This window comes from Anopheles coluzzii, chromosome 2, assembly GCF_943734685.1.
Source record: "Anopheles coluzzii chromosome 2, AcolN3, whole genome shotgun sequence".
NCBI classification, from domain to species: domain Eukaryota; kingdom Metazoa; phylum Arthropoda; class Insecta; order Diptera; family Culicidae; genus Anopheles; species Anopheles coluzzii.
Window position 1 is genome coordinate 24,357,639 of NC_064670.1, and position 24,719 is coordinate 24,382,357.

The 24,719-nt window shown below is 47.4% G+C and overlaps 1 protein-coding gene across 3 annotated transcripts in view; it reads left to right on the forward strand.

Moving 5' to 3' along the window:
• The first annotated feature begins 2,100 nt into the window (after positions 1-2,100).
• LOC120950966 (dipeptidase 1) overlaps positions 2,101-24,719 on the forward strand; it is a 123,394-nt gene continuing 100,775 nt past the window's right edge. For 2 of the 3 annotated variants that reach the window (XM_049605357.1, XM_049605358.1), the window contains exon 1: positions 2,101-2,307. The gene's annotated coding sequence lies outside the window, so the exon portion shown is untranslated. Of the gene's footprint in view, positions 3,138-24,719 lie in introns of all 3 variants that reach the window. The other variant, XM_049605356.1, reaches the window with a different exon arrangement.

Below are 24,719 nucleotides of genomic sequence, written 5' to 3' on the forward strand. Positions count from 1 at the left end.
GAAACGCTTCCACTGTGCTAGACGCACCTCACCCGACCCGAACCGGTCCGCTGCTAATGGAAACGCATTGCACTTAACCCCGAAACAACAACCGTCAGCACAGCTTAAGCGTCTAGTTTCAAAACACTGCTGGCGTCAAGCGCTGTATGGGATTGCGTTTTCGTGTTCTGGCGTACCAACGAGTCGAAAGGATTATGTTTCGCTCTAACCGTACAGCTACGGCTCGGCACGGAGCTACCTGCAGCAGCCGGTTCGCACTGGCCCGGCAGCACGCTCGGAGTGTGCAGATAAATGGATTTATCGGTGTCTGATTGAAAACCAAACTCGAGCCCTCGCTCACCGGCGGATGTTCGGTGCATGGTGCTGGATGTGTTCCCCGCATGGGTTTGACCAAGTAATAGACGACCGCAGGAATTGCACGCAAATACACGGATCGATTAATTTCTGCCATTGTAATACGAGCGGGCCCGCCTTCCTGGGGACGGTTGGGACCGCCGGTGTTGGGTGTTGCTAATTTCATTAAATTGTTCTTGCGGACAGCATCCATTGACGTTTTTTGCGTGTTTCGGATAGGTGAGCGAATAGGCACGAAGCGTCGTTCGCGAAAATTATCTGGTGTTGATGATGGTGTGCGTGTGTATGTGTGTGTGTGTGTGTGTGTGTGTGTGTCTATGTGTGTGACAATATAATTTGCTGAAAAGTTTTCTGGGACAGGTTTCCGGCCAGTGGCATAGCGCTATGTTTTGGGCAATGCCTGAGCGTGCATAATTATGCCAATTAAACTTCTAACACGAACGGGAGGCCAAAATGTTTGGTAATATAATACATAAAACGTATTATCCAGGACTCGGTTTGAGATTGAACATTATTATGCTAAATTGTTCTCACATACACACACACATCCCACTCATTTGAGACTTGTTTTGTTTGAACGCTTAGAATGCAATTGGAAAGTAAATGTTTTAAATAAATACACTCATCGACATTTTAATTTATTTGCTCTACGCAAAAACGATCGCTACACTATCGCTGTACAAATTGTAACAACCCACCAAGCGAAATAATTGCAACCCATCATCGCGAGCCCATCCGCGGTAACGATGATTGTCATTGACAGTGTTGTTTGCTTTGTCGGCGGGAGGATGTGAAGGAATTTCTCGGCACCGGAATGGGCTCGAGCCGGTCCGCTCGGGGCAGGCTCGTGGGAACTCATCTCTCCGACGCGTGGGCTCGGCTTCGCACCGTAGAGCGAAGAGCGAACGTGCGCTTGAGTGAGGGCGCTTGCGCCATGAGAATGAGTGCCATGTAATGATGTTGGCTCGTGCAGGCAATTTTCGCAAGCTGGTGGAGAGCGGGCAGGGATTTAGCATTGGCTTAGCAAATGCTGCTCGCTGACTCGGTCGTGGATATCGCTCAAGGGCGCGCTAGTTCGGGAAGGTCAGTTTTATTAGGCTTAGAAATGGGGTTAGCACTGTTTGGATTACGCGGTAAGCTTTATTAAATATTCATCCACTGCAGCTGGATTTGGGTGGTTGGTGTGCGGTGGTGGTGCTCGGGTGCGATTTCGCTAATCACAATCAATGTCATTGGCCGGGTGGTGGGGTGCGTTTTACCGATTGGCTTTGATTGTAAGGGGGATGGACAATTTTACCCAAATTCATCCATTTAATTATGGAATTTATTTTCATTTTACAACTTAAATTATTTATATGCTGAAGTAATTATATCGAGATTGAGTTGACAAAACAAAGGACAGAACTGAATCAAATGTGAATGAAATACAGTACTTTAAATAACGGTTCGATTCTAAATCCTCAATACGCATTAAAAAAAAACACCAACGCTATTCTGCAAGATCATAACCATCAAAGAACATGAGCTGTTTAAATGTATTTTCCCCGCTTTCCACATTGTGCTCTGCACGAACGCACTCAGAGCGAGAGGGTGAGAGAGCCACTCTCTTTCTCTTCAAAACTCGCTCGCACCGTCTTAATGCTCACGAAAAATGCGCCCGTTCGGGTTTCGAGGGGAAGACCCGTTCTGCACGAAAGTAAGAAGCGAAGTACACCAAACAACCATCTGGCCACATCTGGCTTCGGGTAGTGGTGTAGAAATCGGTGCCAAACACCGCTTTGCGAACCGTGCCGTGCCGAATGCCAATCTAGGCCACCGATAGTGCCAGTACGTCTCGAACGGTGTGCCGAGGTAAACGTGTTGTAACACCCAAAAACGCACGTGTCCGGGTACGAAAGTGCGCGCGTTCGTCTCGGCGAGAAAAAAGCTCCCCTCCAACCCCTCTCGGTATTGGTGCGTGTAATGGGGAATGGGTTTGTCAAACATTAAATAGAAATAGAAACAGTGCAAAACAGTGCCGGCAATGGAGGAAGCGAGAACATCACGGTCAAGCTCCCGATGGAATGGAGACGCCTGGTGGTTGTTGAGTGCGTAGAAAACGGAACGACGGAGGAGAGTGAAAAAAAACACACACACATCCAGCCGCGTGTGTGCGTGTCAAACGGGCCGATCGATGGGAATCGAAACCCCCATTCGGCTAACCGTGGGGCGAGGTGTGGGCAAAAACCAGTGGTGGAGGGGTTGAATTTTTGGCAAAAATCCGGTTCGCCGTTTCCGAGTTGGCGAAACAAAATGATGCTTCACGAAATGAAACACAATTTCACCTTGCTCGGTGGGCGGCGGTGTTTTCCACACTGGTAGGCGCTAGGCTGTCAGCTTCAGCGTGGTACGTGTTCGTGTTGCGGAAGATTCCACTACAAAGTGAAGGTTTTGTGGCCACAGCGTTTTAGCGAGTGCGAATTAGTTTCAACTGCAAACCGGCCCTTTGCCCAACAAGTTTGCAGCACAATACGCTTCGGGAGTGGTGTTTTGTTTGCGTGTGCTATGTGTGTGTGTGCAGTAGCAGTGGTATAGCAGTAGTGTTTTTGGGGGTGTGTGCGTTAGTGAGATAATCACGGCTTCTGGCAGTGCGTTCTGCAGAGCGAATCAATGCAGGCAGGATTGATGCGCCCCGTGCCGAACGAAAAGTTTTGTATCGTTATGACGTAACGGTGACTTGTTTCAGGAAAATTGTTTGTTCCGGCAGGCAGGCTCTTCGCCCCATCCCGTCGGACGTGATGAAAGTAAGTGAAAACTTCCAGCAACACACACACACACACACGCCGACGGATGAACGTCAAAGGCAAAGCTTTACTTTGGTGGAGGCAAAAGTTTCCCGACCCACCTTGACAGGAGATGATATCCTGGCGCTGCTAGGAAAGTGCCGGCTTTTTTGGGAAGAAAACTTTCCGACACTGAAGCGACATTCCAACTGTTCAACACACACACACACGCACACACGTTTGAAGTCGAGCTCATTTCGTGTGTCACTCAGATACACCCCGCTCATGCCTCTTGCGGCCGTTCGGCACTGTCACGCTCCGCAACAGATTCAGGGTGCTCTGCCACGAAGAGTGTATCGGAAAGCTGAACACACGACCTTTGCTGCTTCCAGCAGGATAATCACCAGCATTCATGTGGTATGTCCCTTTGCCGCCCGGCAAGAGCTAAAGGGGGAGGGACGATGGCGGTGTAAAAGGGTTTTACTATTTGCATGCCTTCGGGCCATAGGCTCACCTTTGCCGTCAACGGCAACATGCACGACCGATGTTTAGATAGTGCGATGTGTGCTCGAACCAGGGCACAAGCGAGGCAAGTCCCCGGATCCGTTGGCCACCCGCCCTGGGGATGAAATTTAACACTGTGCAAGTGATTCGTGTAGTCTGGCAAATTGATACAACCCTTTTGTCCGTATGTGTGTGTGTGTGTGTGTGTCGTTGCCGACAGAGAGAAAGAGAGCCTTCCGTCCCATCGGCTCCGGTACGTCATAAACATATCATGTGCAATTTTATGCTAAATAGCTTTGTTCCCTTCTCGTTTTCGTCCACCCTGTCAAAAGTCGATACACCGGTTTCGGTTGCTCCTCGTTGCCGCACACACACACACACACACACACACACACACACACACACACGATAAGCTCGATGAGAAGAGGCGCTTTTACGGCCGCACGACCAAATGACCGGTGAAAGGATAAGTCACAAGGTGGCAAGTAAAGGGTATGGCAAGAGCTAATAGTAAGCACCACCGGGAGATCGTGTTTGTGGGTCACTTTTATTGGCAGCTCACTTGGCACGGATCACGGAGATGAGATTGGGGCTGTTTGAGGTCAGCTTTTTCATACGTTTTTTTTACTATTCCTCTATCGCCAGGTGTTGGGCCAGGTGAGTTTGAAGTAGGTGGTTGAACTGTGTCAGACTCACCACGTCCCTTTGGCAGGTTAGATGAAGCAGTTTATCCACTGCAAATACGACGTACTTGATGAGCTCAAGGTGAGATTTGTATGACCCAAGTGTTCAAGAATATTTGCACGTCTGTACAGGAGCTTCTAGCGTGCCTATAGATGCGCTTTGAAGAGCTGCTGTACCACCCTTCCTTCCCGGATGGCTTGCAAGTTCCAAACATTAAAGCCTGGTAAAAGTTGCGTCCGATGTTGGATCGCTTTTCCGTCTGGTTTTGCTTGCAACAGGGAAATCGATACAGCACAATCCAGTACCGTTCACTCAACTCACTGCAAAAACCATTCCCCAGTCCATATGGTTTGCAAATGCTTCGTCTCGTTGCGAGTGTGGCCATTACGTACGAACTGAGGGCACATGGTGCGATGTGAGTGTTGCCACTTTAAGCCTGTCTCTCTCCGTGTCTTGAACTTGAGCAGGCGCGTTTCAGGGAAGCTGAAGTCTACCCGTGGTCGGGTTTGGAACGGCCCAACGAACAAAACCACTCCGATACTGTAACGCGATAATATTCAAATTTCAAACACTGGGGAAGCAAGTGCGCGAGAGCAAGCAAAACACAAGCTAAAGTATCGTTAGAGAAAAACGAAAAAAAAAATGGGCAGTGTTTGTTGTGAAAGCCGAGAGCCGAACAGAAGCTTTCAAAAAAGAAACAAACCTCCCACACGAAAGCGAGAATCGATACGGAGAACGAAGGCAGCGAGATGGATTAAAAGAGATATAGTGTAGCCTTCGCAGCGATACACTTGACAGTGAGCTTAGGGAGAGTGTGGAGTGTGCGAGCGGTGGGAAAACCGGAACCAAAGAAAGCAATGGGTATGTAGTGGGATTTTTGAAAAAGCTGCTTGGCATTAGCAATGGTTCATTAGCCGATGATGCTGTGATGCTTTGCTCGGTCAAACTTGAAGCTGAAGCGTACAAAGCGCTGCCAACCGAACGGCGTTCGCGTCGCACTCACTCGATACTGCGCCCGGTTGCGTTGCGTTGGGTGGGTGGGTCTGTCTTTGCTTTCTGCACCACTTTTCCCCGGCCACCAGTGTGACACCGATTTGAGTTTATCGCATTCGTTGATCTGCGCCGGGGCGCAAAGTTATTACGAAAGCGTATTCTAATTTGCATTCGCTGGCAGTAACATTTAGCACAATCGGAGGCAAATCGTGCTGTTTCGCTTGGCTAAAAATAAACACCAATGGCAGCACAATGGTTCCAACCCTCATCGATACACTTGGTCCAGCGCTTGGCAGTGGGTGGATATTTATAGCACCGGTGGTTAAGAATCAGCGTACCGGAAGCGTCCATGGCTCCGGTACCGTGCTACAGCGGCAAAACTGTGTGAACTGAGGCGGTTTTTGTTGTTTCCTTTTGATTTTCTCACTTCCATTGTCTTTCCCGGGAAATAAACCGCTGCGAATGAGTAACGATTCCTCGAACCAGGGAGTGATTTGGTTGAACGGTTTTTACTTATGTTAGTTTTTCCTCCGCGCTAGAATGAATAAAGGAATGTCTTGGGTTGGATTCTATCAATTGTGAATTTAGAAGGTAAATTTTTGCCAAAACAAATAAAGAGAACGAAGAAGAGAGAACAGTGGCAAGAGTAGAAAGGTAACTAAGTGCTACACACCTGCACATCATTTACATTTTATTGAGCATTCCAGAAATTGTTGCTCTCTACCTTTTTTCGCTTTCTGGTGAATTTTTCCTGTGAAAAAATTCAATCAAACCTTAGAACAAAGGTGTACGCCGAGACTCAGCCTCACCTGATGCAACGGTTCTGCGCTGCTGGGCCATCATCGAGACGTCGAGAAAATTCAAGCGAAATGCAATGGTTGTGACAGTTACATCGTTTCGCCGGAACTCATGCTGGCCGGCGATGCAAAGTTGGCCCCGGTGGGAGCCGATTAGAATTCTCGGGAAAAATGTTTTTCCCACTTACAGTTGTCGGTTGCTCCGGGAACTGTCAGTGCTACCCGGAGTGCAACTGGCGCTTATCAAAGCTGGAACACACAGTGCTGGGAAAATGGACAGATAAAACAAAACCCTGCCTGTGTTCTGTAGTTTTCTTTCGCTAGATAAAAGCTCTATGACTGCAATATTCACTCACCCAACACACCGGCAGCATCTGTGTGTGAGAGTTGTAAAAACAGCGCATTTCGTAGAAAAAGAAAAAAAATCCGTCTGCATGAGATCTTGTGCGCTTTAGCAAGCTTAGAAGGGTGAAATCCGTTTTGTTGTGTCTATCTCTGTGCCCCTGTGCGTCGTTGTTTTGACTTATTTCCCTCCAGCTTATCCTGCCACGCTCGACCAAAAAAAACGGGTTTTAAGATTGAAAAATTCAAAAATCCCACGCACATTTTGCAAAACCCCTACAGCTCCACCGTTTCGACTGCTTGGTGCTTGGACGGACTTAGATATTCGCCCCGACCCGGAAGCCGGAAACAGCAACGGAAACGAAGAAAACGTCATAGAACAAGAGCCCGAAACCTCGATCCGCCACGACCACCAGCGGAATCGTTCGTTCGCTTCCGTCCCTGGTAATGTTGGTCGCACTGGGCGCTGGAAGCTGGCAGCGGAGCGCAAACAGGCGGATTTCTGGTTCAGTGTTTTGGGGGTGTTTTTCGCCGATTTCGCCGAGACAAAATAAATGACACACCAGGAACGCTGCTGCAGCGGAGGAGGAGGCACTGGGACGACCCGTGGAATTTAATTAAACTTGCAAATGTGAGAAAAGACGAGCATTATTTGAAGCGCTGTGGCGCCGTTCTGCATCGGTTGATAGTGTCCAACCGGCAACCGGAAATGAGTATACAATTTTGTTGTTTGGGTGTTTGTTTTGTTTGTTTGTTTTGTTATCGTTCGTTTGCCCGTTTGCCTTTTTGTGCAATTGAGATTTAAAGTACATTTTTTAGACATCATTCGAGGCAACGGAAGGTCAAGACATCGTACATGGCAACAGTTGTTGAGTGCGGCAAAAGAGATGGTGAAGATTAAGTGTACTCAATTTCTCTCCAGCGCTTCTATTTGTTTGAGAACGACGGACAATGATTCATAAAATTGTTGCTGAACAGCCAAAAAGCTTATCCAAACAGCTCAGCTTACCGGTAGGGTCAGCATTCCTTAAATTGATAACAAGCTTGTCTTTCCCGAACAGGGTTCATCAAATTCGTTTGAATAGAGGACGGATCAGCTAAAACAAATAGTTCATGTATACAACGTCCTTTTAATCTTGTCAAACAAAAACATGACATTTTTGAACAATTCTGTTTGCTCTTCAAATTCGTCGCTTCTAAAATAAAACCACAGCAAAAAAGGCCACTCGTTTGTCAGAGCTTTGATAAAATAGCGTAGCAGAGATTTATTGAAATTCAACAACCACTGTCACTCACCATTTTCCAGCCCTTCCAAACTCACCGCTTATGCAAAATTAATGTGCACTTTAACGTCCACGTTCATCGCCGGTACTGTCGAAACCAGTCAGCCGTGCGGTGAGCATTTGTGACGTCGCGCTTGAGCCTGTGCCGGTGATGCAAGGGCAGAAATCACAACCCTTCACAATCGACAAAAAAAAAAAAAACGAGCGTCCTCTTCCCCGCAGTACTTCAGATGCAACAAATTCAAAGCCCGCTACATTGACATTCGACCCAAACAACCACCCGTCAAACGTCGAAAAACTCCGACCAGCCCGAAACGAACTTGTTATAAATTGTGTCATCATTAGTGCCAATCAATCAACTATTCTGCTCAACCGAAGCTAAAACCCGGTTTGTGATATACAAAAAACTGTGTGGAGTGGTACATTGGAGGAATAAAACACATACTCGACTCACAAAAACAAAGCAAAAAATAAATTAAAAAAAACCCCGCTGCATCACATAATGTCAATGAGCGGTAGCTTTTCGGCCGTCGTCCCCATGTACGAGCATTGGTTCACGATTTGGCACGGACTGATTATGGCACCGGGGGGCCGCATTCGCACATCACAGAATCCCGCACACGTCAGCTTCAGCTGACAGCGGTTCGTCCCGGAAGCGCTGGAACTGGCTCTTAAAAGCTTCGGAAAAATGCTTCCCCGGCAATACTCCCACTGCCTACTGCACACCATTTTCCATCCTGCCATGTGAGGTGAATAGAGAAAAAATCTGTCACACCTCACTGGCGATACTGGTTTGGAGGCTCGCAGTGCTGCTGGTGGTGGTGGTTTTCATCAATCCCACGTTCCCACACACCGGATGGACGGAAATAACTCAACCCCACCACGCACCATGTGCTGCTTGCGCTTTAAATATGCTTGTTTCGAACTCTCCGGCCTTTGTCTTGTTTGTTCCACACCCACACACTCGATAAAACCACCGAAAGGAAGGAGCGAAAACAATGTTTTGACGCTTCGGCGGAGAAAAGCGGTCCAACGGTGTGCTTATAATCCACAGACACAATCAGGCATTTTTTTTTGCTGGCCTGTTTTTTTTTTCATTGTCACTAAAAATAGGATAAAACTCACGGGCAACAACCAAAAAAAACAGTTCCCATTTTGTTGTTCATGTTGAAAGAGAAAATGTAGCAGAATGTACACACCACCAAAAAAAAGCACACCATTTGACACTGGACGAAACAATTACCGGTTCCGGTTCGGTAAGAAGGACGGTCAGGTTGCTGTGGAGTACTTTAGAGCGGGTGGGCATTCCCTCATTCCCGGCTGGTGCGATGAAGCGAGTGGCGCTGGGAATTAATTTAAATCAATCCACTCCGCCAAAACCGGGCATTATGTGCAGGCACCACACGAGCAACCGTGTGTGTGTGAGTGTATTTGGTTAGTGTCCGATTTTCACCCCCCCCCCCCGGTTTGGAGTTTTCCACTCGACTGGCTCAGCGCGGGCGACTGGCTTAGCGCTTCGGAAGTGATTTATGAGAATGCTCACGAGTGGCGCTCGAGCGTGAAGTATTTCAAATACCCTCGGCCGGTTGTTCGCGTTCGCCCATTCCCACGGTTACGTCGCGTGCCGTCCTTATGTTTGCTTCCGATCTCGACCAGCAGCAAACGACCGGCACACAAAAGAGAGAGTGAGCGAGTACGCAAAAACAACACACACACACACACACACACACAAACCCCAAACGCAAACCGGTAAAAGAAACATTATCCAAGACATTGCACGCTCGGCAAAGCGGTTACGGGCGGTATGAAGAGTTAGAGTTATGGCATGTTACACCGCCCTGTACGTCCCTTCGCCCCATGAACTCTCGTTGCTGGTGTGGTTTTTCTTTTCATTTACCAACAAAAGGATGCCTTCAAGTAGCTACTACCATCGAACCCACAATGGGATGTAGAGCTTGAGTAAAAAAAAAACCCAAAATAAAAGAGAGCACGGCGTTATTACATTTACGGCGCCGAGGGGCGGTAAATGGAGCTGATTTGTGCACATACACGCACTCACACACTCACGCCTGCTGGCAACACAGCTCGAAAATCTCAACCGCAACCGGATATGGACACCGTTTTCCGGTTCCGTTCGCCGGCTCATCAAAATCCGTCCAGATCCGTCGAACGCGCTATTGTTTTGCGTTACTTTCGGCGCCCGCTGCATCAGCTCGAAACCGGCGTTCCGCTTCAGGATTTTAGCCATCGTCGTCGGTGGTCGGTGGTCGGTGTTCCTTGCTGTTGGTGAGCGCGCTGAAAAGCGAGCTTTTTTTCCAAAATAATAAAACAACAAAACAGTACACTTGCGAAATGCGTGCGAGCGATGCGTGGAAAACCTCCCGTGTGAATTATGCTTTCCGCTACCGGATTAGGCAAAACCGGGGCCAAGCCCAGGGTGGCGCTCGTGTGCGCCGTGCTTTCCCGTTTGCGCTGCCGTTACGCTGGCACGGTTCGTCAAGCACTGGAGCCATCATAATCATCGTCCCGAAACCAGCGTCGACATTGTTTCGGGAGATGCTCAACCTCTTCGCCAAACCAAACCATAACAGCGTGATGTGTGCCTGAAGGGTTTTTCGTATTTATTGTAGCGCGCGGGGATTTTCTCACGACTTTATACGATCCGTTTGACAGAGGCTATGTCCACCCCCTTCACGCTGCTCCTCTGTCTGGATGGAAGGTCGTAAATTACGCGCAGTGGTACGATCATCGCACATACACATCCCCAACCCTTATCCACCCTTGCGGTCGGGGGGTTAATATTGAACTCTTTTATAGCTTTTGCCGCTTTAGGAAACGGGTGGCAGGGGGGTTCGCTCTGCTATGGTCCGCCTCTCCCACTGCAAACTGTTAATACTCTCCGGGAGCGGTTCCCTGCCGCAAGTACGTTTGTGTAATTTATCTTGCGTGTAATCTCACCATCCATTGCGGACATTTAATGTTCACACACACACGAGTTACACGGGAGCGAAGGGGGCGAAGTTTTGCTCGGACGGGTTGAGAAATTGTTATATTGTGTACTTGTGCTTTCGTATTGCGCTGAAGCACGTCGGTACTTATCGCGCGGTATTCGCGTCCAGCAGTGTGTGTACGTTAAAGCTGAGCTTGCTGCCTTTAATCAATGCGCCAAACTGCTGACGGCAACCAGCACATCAATACGTGGGAAACAGTTTATCGTCACTTCAACCGACATTAGCTGTCAGTTGATAGGGCTCTTAAAGCTTCATCAATGGCTAGAAAGCAAAAAAAAAAGAACGTTTGAAAGCATTTCTAAACGTGTGGATTGGGTTACTTAAACGTCTGCTTGAATACATTTTAGTCCACAATTGGTCTGTTTCAGGAAATTATAGGATTTTAGTCCATATCCTGCTCCCCAATCACCTAAGCGTATATCATCGATAAAGTCGATGCTAAACCGCGTCTATGTCGTCAAGGACTTTGGAGTTTTGCTGGATGTGGTCTTACATTCTCCAACCATTTTAACTCCCTGGTCACTAGGGCGCGTAAAACGCTTGGAGTGTTGAAACGTGTGACATGTGATTTCTTTGTTCCTCTATGCTGTAAGATACTATTTTGCTCTTTGGTACGGTCCCTGCTTGAATGCTGTTCGGTTATCTCATCGCCGTCGGCCAGGGTCCGTATTGAGACGTTGCTGAGAATGTGCAGAGGTTCTTTGCAAGACTTGCTGCTCGCAGAGATCTTGGGGTTAACTCCTCTGCTCTTCCTTCTGATGAGGAAATATGTCGTTAGCTCGGTTCAATGTCCCTAGAATCCTGCCAATCCATTGCCCAATTTTCCTTCTTAGCCTCACTTCTTCTCCACTGTGTCGATGCATCATCGTTACTTTTGTCCTTCCCCTTACATGTAGCTTCTCGTGTCCTTCGTACTCGTCCTCCATTACTTGTTCCTATACGTCGCACAGTTATAGGACGAAGAGATATCCTCTGTTACTTGCTAAGCAAATGATTAACTCCACATCTCACTTGTTTGATTTTAATCTCTGCTTACATTCCTTTCGTTCCTGTCTACTATCCACTTGCTAAACTCTTTACTCTATATTCATTCCGCTTGCTAGCAAGTGCTACATTAGGTTTAGTATGTAAGTTTTGTCCAGTACATAAGACCATTGTTTAGCCACGAGGCAAACTTTGCAAATGAACTAAATATGGAACAAGAAATACATCATTCGAATCAATCGAATCGAATAAGATGCACCAATTACCCTGTTAATAGATATTTTGCGTTAATACTTCATAATAACTACATTCACGGAAGCTGGGAATGTTTTTTGAAATACACAACGTTCAAGTTCCTTTCATTCACGCTATCCCATACGTAATTAGCTTACAACATTGTTTAATTCATTGTGCTCTGGTTAACAGCGAAGGCATAACATGAATAAGTACTGGCTAGCAATTTATTATTTTGACGGAACTACTTCTTACACCCTTGACTGCGTTGCGTTCGTGCAAATATAGACGTATAGCGACATCATTATTTGAAGCATTAAATGAGATTTTGTTCCACGCAAGCTCATTAAACTAACATTCGCCCGAAAGGTGTGCCATTAATTAATCAGCGCATCGCATTGTAGTGCGAGATAAAAATGAACCCGAACCTCCGTAATGAGCGCCGGTTTAATGAAATGCCTCCCACCGGTCCGAACGATTGATTGCAGCAAGTAGGTAGCCGAAATCAATGAGCATCTGTTGAGCCGTAAATTAATTTACCAATAATTGATCAAAGTAATAAACGTGCCCCGAAGACGCGGTGAAAGTGTGCTGCGCGACGCCTGCACTGCTCGACGGGACGCTTCCAGTTATCAATGACTGGTGACGGCCATCGCTCAAAGTGAGTCGTGTCATGGTAGCCCAAGAAAGAGTGTACAACTCAAATTAAGCACCTTTAAAATTTCACAGAAAACTTTTCCACCAGCACTCACCCGCACACACACACACAGCGTTGGGTTTATTATCTTAACGGACCTTCTCACCCACACGAGCTGGTCCCGGAAGTGACGGGAGCGATGCGGGGAAGGGCACAATGTGCGGATGGAACTGTGCGAAACCGGAGCACGAAAAACAGAAGCTTTTCATAATTAATCACTAATCAACACTTTATTTGCGCTCGTACTTTCAGCCTTTCCTGGAGAGACGGAAGGGGGGAGGGGGGAGGGGGGAGGGTAGAGTGGTTTCCGGGGGCAGCCGTCGCTCGGGCAAGCCAATTCAAGCCAAACGCAAAGGGTAGGGGCCGGGGGTTCAATTAGGATATTAAGATGGCGCACCAAAAGCCTTCCGTCTCGGTTGGAAGGCGAGCGGGCACGCGCTCACCGCTCGATCGATCTTGTGTGTAAAGGATGAAAAAGGGGAGCGAGACTCGGAGTAAAGGGAAAAGCGTGGTTCAGCCATGTCATCATGAGCCAGCCGGGGCAAGTTTCACTTTACACTCAATTAATCTTACAGCCCGGAACTTTGACCCGGACCCGCTGCGGATGAGAGGGTGGAGAATGCTAACAAACCGACGTTTGGGGTGCCACGGAAACTAAAAAGGGGTACCGTGGATGCCCCTACCCAAGTGGTAGAACAAAACGAAAAGAAAAGAGAAAACAAACACCCTCAACCCGTGCAGCTTTCGCTCCGTTGCTAAGCGTTGCGCCGAAAGCGTGGCTGGAAATCTTATTAGCAAATAGAAAGAGCATGGCGGCGGGAGTTTCGCTCCAACAGGTTCACTCCCGGGATCGAGGTGCAGGCGGCATACTTTTGCATTGATTGATAGCCAGCACTGGACGACGTGTCGATTTATTACCTTCTCGTATTTGCAGCCACCGTTTTGTGCTGATTGATTGATGGCAGCAGCTCCCATCGCCCATTACACCCCTTGAGAAAGTGCTTTCGTCCAGCAACACAACCCACTTTGATCGTTCAGGTTTAGTGTCACAGTCAGTCGTCACTGCTCGAACTGCGCCGGTTCAGGATCAATTAAACCGGCCCATGTTTACTGTCTACCGGCTGTGACTTGCCGCAGGCAGCTGCATCAACACAAACTTTCCTCTACTCCCACACACACACACACTGTCTCTTTCTCCCTTCCTCTAACCTCCTCCATCAAAATGAGCACTTCAGCCTGCCCTGCCTTGGGCAATTTCCGGCTCCCGCTAATTTCCTGTCAATGTCTTTGATGGGTCCAATTTTGAGAACCGGACCTCGGGCGAGTTTTCCCCCGGGCCCTGCCTTGTTCGAAGCCATTGTGTTCGGGTCTTTGCGGTCGAAGGAGCTGCAGGAGTTTTCCCCATCGAAGAGAAAAACGGGAGCGCATAAATTCCCCAAACGATCGTTCCCGCGACCAACCTTGGCAAGGAGAGGAAACAATAGCGGACGCTTATCAGTTGCATACCTTCCACCGTATGAAAAGTGGCCGCCGGCCAACGGGAAGAAATTGAACATCGTAAACACACCGATTTCACTGCCACCGTTGCCTCGGTGTGTTTGCGTTTCGAGGGTCGACACTGTCCGGGGAGATGACCCGGACCGGACCTGGGTGGAAAATACAAAGCACCTTTTCGGGTGCGCTCGTTTTTGGTTTTTCAGCCGGTCCAATTTTATCGTACCGTGTGTCGTGCGGAGAGTGTGCTGGGGGGAAAGGCGAGAGGCATGCGGTTCACGGTTGACCAGTGGCCCCGGTTCCGTGGTTGACAGTCCATGTTGCGGTTTAGGTGGGTTGTGTTGTTGGAACTTTTTTTTGGGGGGTTTGTTGTTGCGTGTGTGTGTGTGTTGAACCTTCCTCCTTCCTTCTATTTCAACTAGTTTTCCAACTATCTATGAAGCAAAGCTGTGCTGTTGCTTAGTTGTGTCTCTGTCCGCTGTCGCGCTGTCATACTAACACTGGTTTTGGGCCGGGTTTTGGGAGGAGTTGTTTCCCCCCTTTCACTCGTGTGCGGTCGGGTTAACCCAATGCACACCTCAGCTACATAAATATTTGCCCTCCCTCCCTGTGCCGACCAGGTTTCGAGTGTGTGTGTGTTCCAGCGGTATGCTCCACCTGCAAGCCGGTACGAATTTCGAAACGAAGGGAGGGGAGGGAGCGTGTTTATTTTCACCTGTTTTATTTTCCACCAGGAGCCGGACTTTTTTGTGTCGAACTTAGTTGCAACCCAACCCCACCCCAAAACGTTGTGTGCATGATGTCGATTGGCCGCCAGCACTCTATCTCTCTCATACGGAACGCCAAAAAAAAAGGGTTTCAACAGACACACAGGGGAAGGAAAAATGCCACTCTCAAATGTAATAAAAATAAAACGGAAGCACGTGGAATTTCGAGCTTCCGGTGAGCGAGAAGGCCGGGCAACGGTGGGCAGCGGGGATGAAGTTCGGTTGCCACTTCGGGGGAGCAATCGGAAGCAATAAGGTGCGAACGTATGTACGAGACGCTCATTCGGTATTCATTCGTACCCGGGAGCTATTGGAGTTGGGCGTGCGTGCGTGTTTGTGTCTGTGAGTGCGGCAAAGCTCTCAACTCCCCCAGGCGTTAAGATCTTACAGACATCCGCCCAAGTGGCTCCGCACAGAAACCGAACCCAGCAGTTTGCCAGCTTTACCGTGGGACGACGCAGCGGCAGAATCGTGCCGAACAATCCCGTTTTATCCAATGAATGGGAATAGAAAATTACTCGAAATCAATTTCCATCGTAGCGGGGAAGCGAGACAGGGCGGCTAGTGGTCGTTGCCGCTACCAACGCGCGCCACGCGCTGAGCAAAACGCAAAAGTTTATCTTCGGCCCTGGTGGTGCGGCGTAGGATCTTCATAATCCACAGCATCATCGAACGACGCCGTTACGACGACGACGACGACGGCCCTCATGGTACTCGATGAAAATTAGTTCCTTTCTAGAAGCTTTCCGGCTCATCTTTGGTGCGTCGGTGCTAAAGCCCTGGGGCGTGGTGTGGAGGAGCGTTGGATATATTGCCATGCAGTGATTTTCCAATCGAACAAACGGTCGCTATCGAAACGAAATAACAATGAATATTTGCTGACGGTTGCTGCTGCTGCTGCTGTGAATGCTGTTTATTTAAATGCAATGAATTTAGATGCGCTCGAATGAATTTTCTCGAGCTGATAGAAGGAAGGAGCAGCTACGGCAAACCATAGTCTATAGCTTTTGAACGCACGGGACGGGCTTTTGCTTGGAATGGAGTCGATAGCTGCAGCAATTATGCGCTAAAGTCAATACGGATGGCTCGGTGAACAAAGTAAATTGTTAGCGTTTGCTGTAAACACAGCGCACGTTACATTATTGTATCGTGCTTAATAGGACCGATGTGGGCAAGCATGACTTTTCATCGGAATTGAGATGATAAGTGAGTTGATAATGGTTCGTTTAATCTATTGGCACAATTTAACTCTCATGGATTAATTAACTGGTGCTGTGTTGCTGGTGTACTCAAGACATTGCGATGTAATAATCAATGAGGAAAGGGGATTTTAAATAAGCGAGCCACATCATGTTGACTACGAATTGCTCCGAGGTGGAATAGAGCAGTTGGAGAAGCATATTTTTGCCTAAAAAGAACGAAACTTTCGTCTGTGACTCTATTAAACTAGTGTAAGAACGTCGTTTGCCTTTCCAAAAAAATACATAATTTATAAAGCACCATAAATGGAAAACGAGACGAAACATCATTCCCAAGCATGCTCCCTGGAAAATGGGAAAAGCTTTTTGTAACTATATGTTGCTGTATGTATGTGTGAGTGATATTTTTGCAGCCTGTTGCCAGTTGCCATAATCGAAGCAGAAAACAAAAAAAGGAGAGTAAAAAAAAAACAGCGAGTTGGCACACTGTTGTTGGCAAAGATTTCAAAATTTATGCGCCACACAGTTGCACGGTGGAAGATGTAGCAAAAAAAAAAAAAAAAAAAAAAACAAAAAGGAACCAACCGTGCAAACCAAACACACAAAGCACACAAGGTTTTGGTGCGGAAAACGCATACAGCCGACAGCCAGTGTAGGTAGTAGTGGAAAAACGCAAATGAATATCAACAAAATGAAGCATAATCCGGCCAGTGGTCCGGTTCGCTCTCTTGGCAGCGAGTTTGCCCAACACGAACACGAAGGTTCGGAAGCGCACAGAACCGAAGCAGCTGAGCAGTTGGAACAGATTTATGCACAACTTAAGACGGGCAAAACTTTGCCGCTTCACGCAACTGCTCACGGCTGCTGTAACACAGACACTATCGACAACGATGCCCATTTGCGCAAGACGGCGCAACGTCGGTGGTTCGAGGATTGTTCCGCGCGAAATGGCAAAGGCGGCGACAAACAAAAAAATCGTGCTCGCCTCCCTGGAGCTGGGGACAACTCGTGGGGAGTATGTGTCCCCCGTTGAAGAAGGAAACAAATGTGCATCTAGTTGCTGTAGCGCCTGGGGTAGTGTCCGATTTAGCTGTTTTCGTTTACGTCTGCTCTGGTCGCGCGGACGTCCTTGGGAATGCCATTATGGGTTGTCGTAGGGTTGTGTTGGCTGCAAATCGAAACAATACGCTCCCCTTTGTCTTGTTTCTTGTACCAACGTAAATCAGGTCGTTTGTATTGCTTCATTTAGCCCACCAAAACGATGGTTGTTGTTGTTCCACTTTAAGCTGTCTCTTCGGCGAAAGCCTCGGTACGCGAAAAGGGTGGAGCCCGTTTTTAATGAGTTGCAAAATTTCAGGTGAACTGTACAAATTTTTGGGGAAAACGGCATGCTATGAAAGGAAGAAGCAAAAGTGAGCGATGAAAGATGCTGAGTCAGTTTGGTGCGAACGGGCACCATTATGGCCGCACATAATTAGTGCTAGGGGAATTAGCGGCGGGATTTAGCGTGTTGTACAACGTCTGGAAGGTTGTGGTTGAGCAGAAACGGACCAACACCGAACCAGTGTCAACAACCGGGTTCGTCTCGTTTTTTTTTTGCACGAGCAAAGAGCTGCCAGTAAATTAGATTCTAATGTAATCCAGCGGAATTGAGCATTTGGGAAAGAGAGGAAAAAAATGAAACCCTCTAAAAAAACAAAGAAATTGGAGCAATAGGTAAAAAATTGGTAGCTGAAATGTCTCTCCCGGTGCTGCTGACATGATGCTGCCCGGGCGACGTCATAAAATCACTGCATTATCACAATTGGGATGCTTCTCCTGCTGCACCCGGTCGGTCGGGCTGCAGTGTTCCGGGCACACAGTGAACCAAAACTGCACACAAAAAGCTCATACAATATTCAAGTGTCGTTCGGTAAACCGGTAAACCGCCTTACACCAGCTGGTCGCATTGTTTGGCACTGCCGATGCAAGCATGCGGGAATAGATTTGTTCCTGCCAAGCAAACCTTTTCTTGTGCTGTTTTTTTTTGTGTTTGTTTGCCTTCATCTTCCCCGAAATCTTTAACTGTGTTGACGATCTGTGTTGAAAGCACCCAAGGACAAGAAGGGACAAGCCTGAATTCCGAATGTTGCGATCTTGCAGGCTCTCCAAGATCTCGTCTTTTTTCTTCTTGGAATGCTGCACAAAAAACCACACAGCGACATGAACCAGAAAAGTTAGTGTGCCGAGGACTAGACTGAGAAGTACCAACAAAAAAAAAAGGCCCTCCCAATGAGTACCATAAAATTGGAGACTGGCGCATTAAACCGACTCTCGCTGGGATCGCACGTGTATGTGTGTGTGTGTGAGTATGTGCACATCGCCGTGTCCACCGGTGCGTGGCACTCGGCACAAATGCATTGGTAAGGATTTTCTTTTCCCACTGTTTTTGTGCCACGAGCGAAGGACGAACAAATTTTTGCCGCCGCTGCTGCTGCTTGTCCGTTTTCTTCATGTTGAAATTCCGCAAAAACCATTCCCACAAAAAGGACATCCAGCCAGTCGGTGGTAGAGGACCGAAAAATGACCACCTCAGGAATTGGCATGACGGTGGTTCCCTTGCCAGCCCGTTGCCACCATACCGTGGCCGCTGGGCAGGCACGGTGGAAGCGGCCACACGCGAAAGCTGGGTTTTGAAAATTAGGTCATTTTGCTTTCGTTTCGCAATGGAGTTTCGCTCCGGTAACATTGAAGTTGGAATAATTTCTGCAAGCAGCCGGAATGTACACCACTGCCGGCGGGTAGAACTTTAGCTCTGTGTGTGTGTGTGTGTTTTTTTTCATTTCGCTTCTCCCACGGATCGAAATTGTGATTCCAACTGCGGACGTTTTCGTTTGTCGACTCAATCCCGGCTGCCAAGCACAGTTCTCAGGTTGTTTGCTAATGTTGGTGGTGATTTTATATACCGTGCTTAGCTTCAGTCGTGTTTTTCGTGTGTTGGCAATGGTGAAGATTTGATGTTAAGGCGAGATAGTTTGTTTGGCTTCTGCTAGCAACGGAAGAGTACCCACACTGTACCAGAGTGTAGGCTGATGATAACTGTAATAACCATTATTTTTGAAGGTCAGAAGACGATGCCCTTTTCGTTCAGGTTAAAAGATTTTGAATGATGTGGATGCTGTACCAACAGGGAATTTAAAGAATAACTGTCGAAATTATATCAAAACTTCTTTTAAGCTAGCTATTACCATTAGCTTAAGTGTTTCTTTGTAGTTGAAGCTGATGGTCACTAAAATATTTTTGATAAAAGGCGCTCAATGAACCTTTTTTTTTGTATATTTTTAAAGGTTTTGAATTGCCAGTAACTATTTGTACTGCAGGTTTGTAGTCATTTTAATGAGCTTATAACATCACAAACCCAAACGCTTTGGACGATCCAAAGGTTCAACTCATTCTGGGTTCGTTGCTGGTAGTTCCTTCTTCTAGCTCTACACATTATTTCCATCATTTTTACCAGGAATAACCTAGTACAGCGTTATGGAGCACTTCATACGGAGCGAGATTGCATCAAAAGCAACGTCTCCACCGTTCGTCCGCCATACTGCCCGACAAACACCCATTCTTCCGGCAAGCCTTTAATGTGACGTGAGACCCTTTGTTAGAGTGGAACAATATATTTGCGCGCATACACACTCACAAAAAGCCCTACCGAGTTCAAGTGTCGCTCACGAGCTCACTTCCCCGGATATGTACCATCCCTCCTCACAACCCCCCCCCCTCCCCCTTCAGGTCGCTGACTTCAAATAAAAGCCTTATCGGGCGATAAGGAGAAACGTCTTCTTTTGTGACGGAAGCGGGAAGGTCCGCATTCAAACGGTCGTCGCATCGCGATAGCACGGCATGGAGACAATTCGCGCGGCTTAGGATCAGATGTAAACAAAGCTTCCGTCATTTATCACATCCTTACTGACATCGTAACCGGAGGGAGTGAAGCTGTTGAGATGTGGGATCGCACGCGTGCCACGCGTTTGTTTGTTCGCGCTTTGAGGCATATGGATTTTTTTGCTGTTGTTGCTGCTGATGCTGCTGTCGTTGTCCCCGCGCTTCCAACGAATCACACAAACAATGTTGTGCTGAAGGTTTTTTTCCTTCTTGCTGCAAGTGCCCTGCGGCATTGCTTTTCCATCTCAATTCACTGCTGACCGTGCGCCAGCCGCGCAGGGAGGAAGGAGCAGCGCCGTGGATCATAAATTATCCTTCGCTAGGTGATCTCAACCGCTCATGCATACAAATCCGTTGAGCTGGCCGGATTTCTGCTCTTGCGCGGGATGACGCTATTTCTATGGGTAGACCGCAACACGGGCACCCTAGCCCTGCCCAGCCCACGCCATAAAAGAAGTGCGAACCGTTCGCAGAGCCTGTTCTTTTCGTTCATTACAGTTAGCGGCAAACCGGTGAACGAGAATAGCACCGGTGAAAGGTAGCTAAAATCGGATCTTAAATTTTAACGCAGTCTTTACTGTGATGGTCGTTATACAAAAAAAAAAAAAAAAATTATGCCACGAGAAAAACAGACCTTTAGCTCTCGAGGGAGCGATTTTTCTTTTCTTTTTGTAGTTATGAATTTGCCCCCATCGTGCCTAGAACAAAAGCACGAGCGAGAAAATATGTCCGCAGCAAGTGAAGGGTGAAATCAGAACAAAAAAGCAAGCGATCCGTGTAGAAGAATAATCCACCGCCTGTAGGGAGGGTTCCGTCTCTCGCGAGAAGGAGCAAAAAAGTGGGTTGCGTAATAACAATTATAATCATCATGCTTAAAGAGATCTATAGCTGGAGTATCTTTATGCACCGCTGCACCGTAAATTTAATTACTTCCAGCGCATACGCCAGAGCTGCATCATGTTAATTTAGTTATTTTTATTGCGAAAGAACGATCCGGATGGTACAAAATCATAAGCATTTTAAAGCAATTAATTAGGAAGTAAAAACTAAGTTCCGCTTTGTTAAGTTAAGTTCATGTTTTGCGTTAATAAATACTATTTTAAAGACACTTTACATTAAATGCATAATTGTACTGTACATCTGATTTAATGGATGTTATAGTTTAGAGGTTTGGGTTTTAAATGAAATTTTACCCTTTCCTAGACTAGAAGCAGTTTTTGTGTTTAATAAATATAATTTTAGATGATTTTTATTGTAGCAATAACAATAATATAATCAACTGACACAAAATTCGCATTCTGATGGCAATTGTCAAACGCCTAAAGTTATGCAAATGGTGTCGAAAAATCCATTAATTACAATACGATAGCAAAAGAAGCTTTTCTGAACACAAGAAAATAGACAAATGGGCAAATTATAGAATGAATTCTGCTATACACCTCTTTCACAAGCCTTATCCAATCCAATCACATTAATCAGCGGGATCAAAGTGACAAACTACGCTTTCAGTTCAATCCACTTTTAAGAGAAAAATCCCACGATCGTAGGTTCTCGTACGAAGACGAACCGTAAGCCTCATCCTTTGCTTCCGTTCAAAACGTTGGAAAATAGGAAAATAGGCTGTCATTTCCAGCAAGTTGTAACCCAGCTGGAGCCCTTTCCCGTTTCAGCCACACACGCACACAAACACGTGCAGGTGTTGGCTACCACGCCGTTCCCGGCGTCCACCTCGGCCGTGAACGACCGTAAAACCTGTTAATGCCGGCGCTGAAACCATGGTCGGCTGTGGCCACTTTTGAATATCCGGTCACCACCCTGCGCAGGCCCGCGAACCAAACATCCCATCAAAAAGTGAAACGTCAAGTGCGCAAACTTTCGCCCGCCCAACCGGCGGGACGTCCGACACCTGTGACTTTAGGGCCTCCCCGTGATACCGAGCGGAGCCTTTAATTCCTTCCCATTTATCACCTGGTGTGTGTGTGTGTGTGAGTGTATGGGTGTGTGACATGGTGCCGGGGTAAAATAAAGTGGAGTTTTTCGCTTTTCCGCTTCGCTGGTAACGTTGCTTGAGTGGGGCTGTTTGGGGCTGTGGCTACTCTTTTGCCTTTCTCTGCGACTCGATTAATGGCGGTAATGTCGAGGTAGGCAACAGAAAGACAGCCGTTTGGAACCTAGAAGTTGCCTAGCTGCTGCCAAAGCGCGGAAAACACATTTCGCCAACGGCTTGAAGTCATTGTACGTTTTATGGCTGTAGGTGTATGAGAGCTTGAGTTTTTTTATAATGTTTCACCCGAAATAGAACTTTCCAGAATGGGGGGGAGGCAAAAAAAAAACAACCAAGCGCTATCGATTGATTGATCTTGGTCGCGTTCCATCTGGCGGCTGCTCGAAGCGTTTTGCGCTTACGATAAGGGAAAGGCAACGATGATGATTTGATACATCGATTTTCCCATCACCTTCCGGGGCTCCTGGTGCGCATCGGCTCGATCGAACGTTTGACTCTGGCAAGAACAACCACCAACAACAGCAACCAAAACACAAGGAAGAATAAAAACGAAACCACGAAAACACTCACTACACTCCCCTGCTCGTACCTCGATGTTGGCGACGAACGCTCTATTGACGATATTTATTTACGAGCTTTATACGATCGATCGAACCCCGGATCGGCGGCGTAGGCTTTACCGCGATGTGTGATAAAAGCGCTCCCACCAGCAGCAGCGGGTAGAAGCGGTGAAACCGAAAGGCCAACCGCCACCAGCCAAAGTTGCGTCGGCAAAGCAAACGATGCCAATCGATGCCCCCGCGGGGCGGATACAAAAGAACGGACCAAACCCGTCACTCTCGCCGCACAGTCGTTTAACCGGCGTGGCAATAACTTTTCCGCAATCAATAATAACTACTTCCAGCGGCAACTACACCACTATCTGTACCGTGTTGGGTAGGGAGCGGCAACAGAAATGACGATGCTTCTTCACCGTAGGTGCACGGATTATGGGATTGCTCTGTTTGCCTTTGTGCCTTGTTCGTGTGCGGAATGCTTTTTGAGGCAAAACGACGGAATAGTTTCGTTCGGGGTTTTTTTTTCTCTCTTGTCGCCTTCTATTTGGTCTACCCACATCCTTGACATCAATTGGAAAAAAATGTGCTTTTCTTCTCCCGGGCACTTCACACGACGGATCATACTACTGATCGGTTTATTGTTGGTCGATGGCAAACCTGCTCGGTCCTTATCGGAAACATCGGATCACATGAATGGCGAGCGCGCGCGCTTTCGTTTTCCTCCGTTTCGCGCCCAACGGGACTGAAGAATATGGCCAGATTTACTTCACCGATTTCCAATCGGCAGCCAATTTTACGAGCATTTGCGCGTGAAAAATAGGCTCCTGCGCTGGATCTCCCAAACGCAAGGCAGATGCTTTTACGGGCAAGCTATCCGCACACACTGCCTCCTGGAAGCTTTCGGTACGGCTGCAAGCGTATTTCATACACGTCGTGTGTCGCTCACGATACGTGTCTGTGTGTGTGTATGATAGAGTAGTATGTTATTTTTCATTTCACCGTTCTGTTTGATTTGGTGCCTGCAAGTTGCAACGTCGTTTTTCCCGTTCTACACTGTTGCAAAGGGAGTAACCGGCACCGACACAAAACAGTTTTATGCAAAAGCAGTTGGCAGTAGCAGATATGAGCCAAGGAGCGGTTGAATGGAGCTTTTGAAAAGGCCCCCCGAAAAAAAAAATGGGTGGAAAAGCAAAACGATGGTGTCGAATAAGTGCCGATCACGAGTGGGCAAACAGTTCACACGTGCGGGAGAGTGTGTGAGTGGCGTGGCCGGAACGGTGCAACGCTTTTCAATCCGTCGCTGTGTTGCTTCAAAACATATTTTACGGTCGATTATGCTTTTTGCTTAGCCCGACATGATCGTAACGAGAAAAACAGCTATTTTAATATTGACAGAGTGCGAGTTGGGTGCGTGTTTGTGAGTGAGCACCAAATCGTGGTTATAAAAAGCACATGCTTTCATGCGCATGCAGTGGTTGAAATTCATTTCAACCATCAAAGTGAATTTTGGACCATTTTTTTGCGATGAAGGAACTCGATATAAAACCCGGGAAAACAACGAAACAATTTTAATTGAACTCAATTTTAAAGCCCCAAAAATGTTGACCCCACATTCACCCTTTTCGGATTTTAATCATCATGCGTGTAAGTGTTTGAACTTTTCCTAGATTAAATTGCAAATAAACAAAATCCTCCCTGTGCACACACATTGCGAGCATTCGCTCGGCGAGGGCTGGCAAATTCGAAAACTTTTCGGCATGAAAGCAATCCGTTTATTGGATTCTGTGTTTGGGCGTATGCTGTACGGACATTGCAGCTGCGAAAAAATCATGCACATTTTCTCTTTTATAATCAGCAAACAGGGAGGGTGCAAATGGGGCTGAAAAATGAAGAAGCAGTGGATCATAGGATTCGACGCGATAGCAAGGGCGCCTGTAGCGTGAACGATTTATGGGGCCAATAGCCGAAAGCGTCAATGGAAGAACACATAAAAGTGGGTGCCTTGCTGGTGTGTTGCTGAGGTTGGTGCCTGTTCAGCCCTTCGCCTTAGTGTATTGATCCATCATTCGCGTCGGGCGCTTATTTGAGATCCATCATGCAGCGCGTTTGTCGATTTGTGGTGCTCCATGTC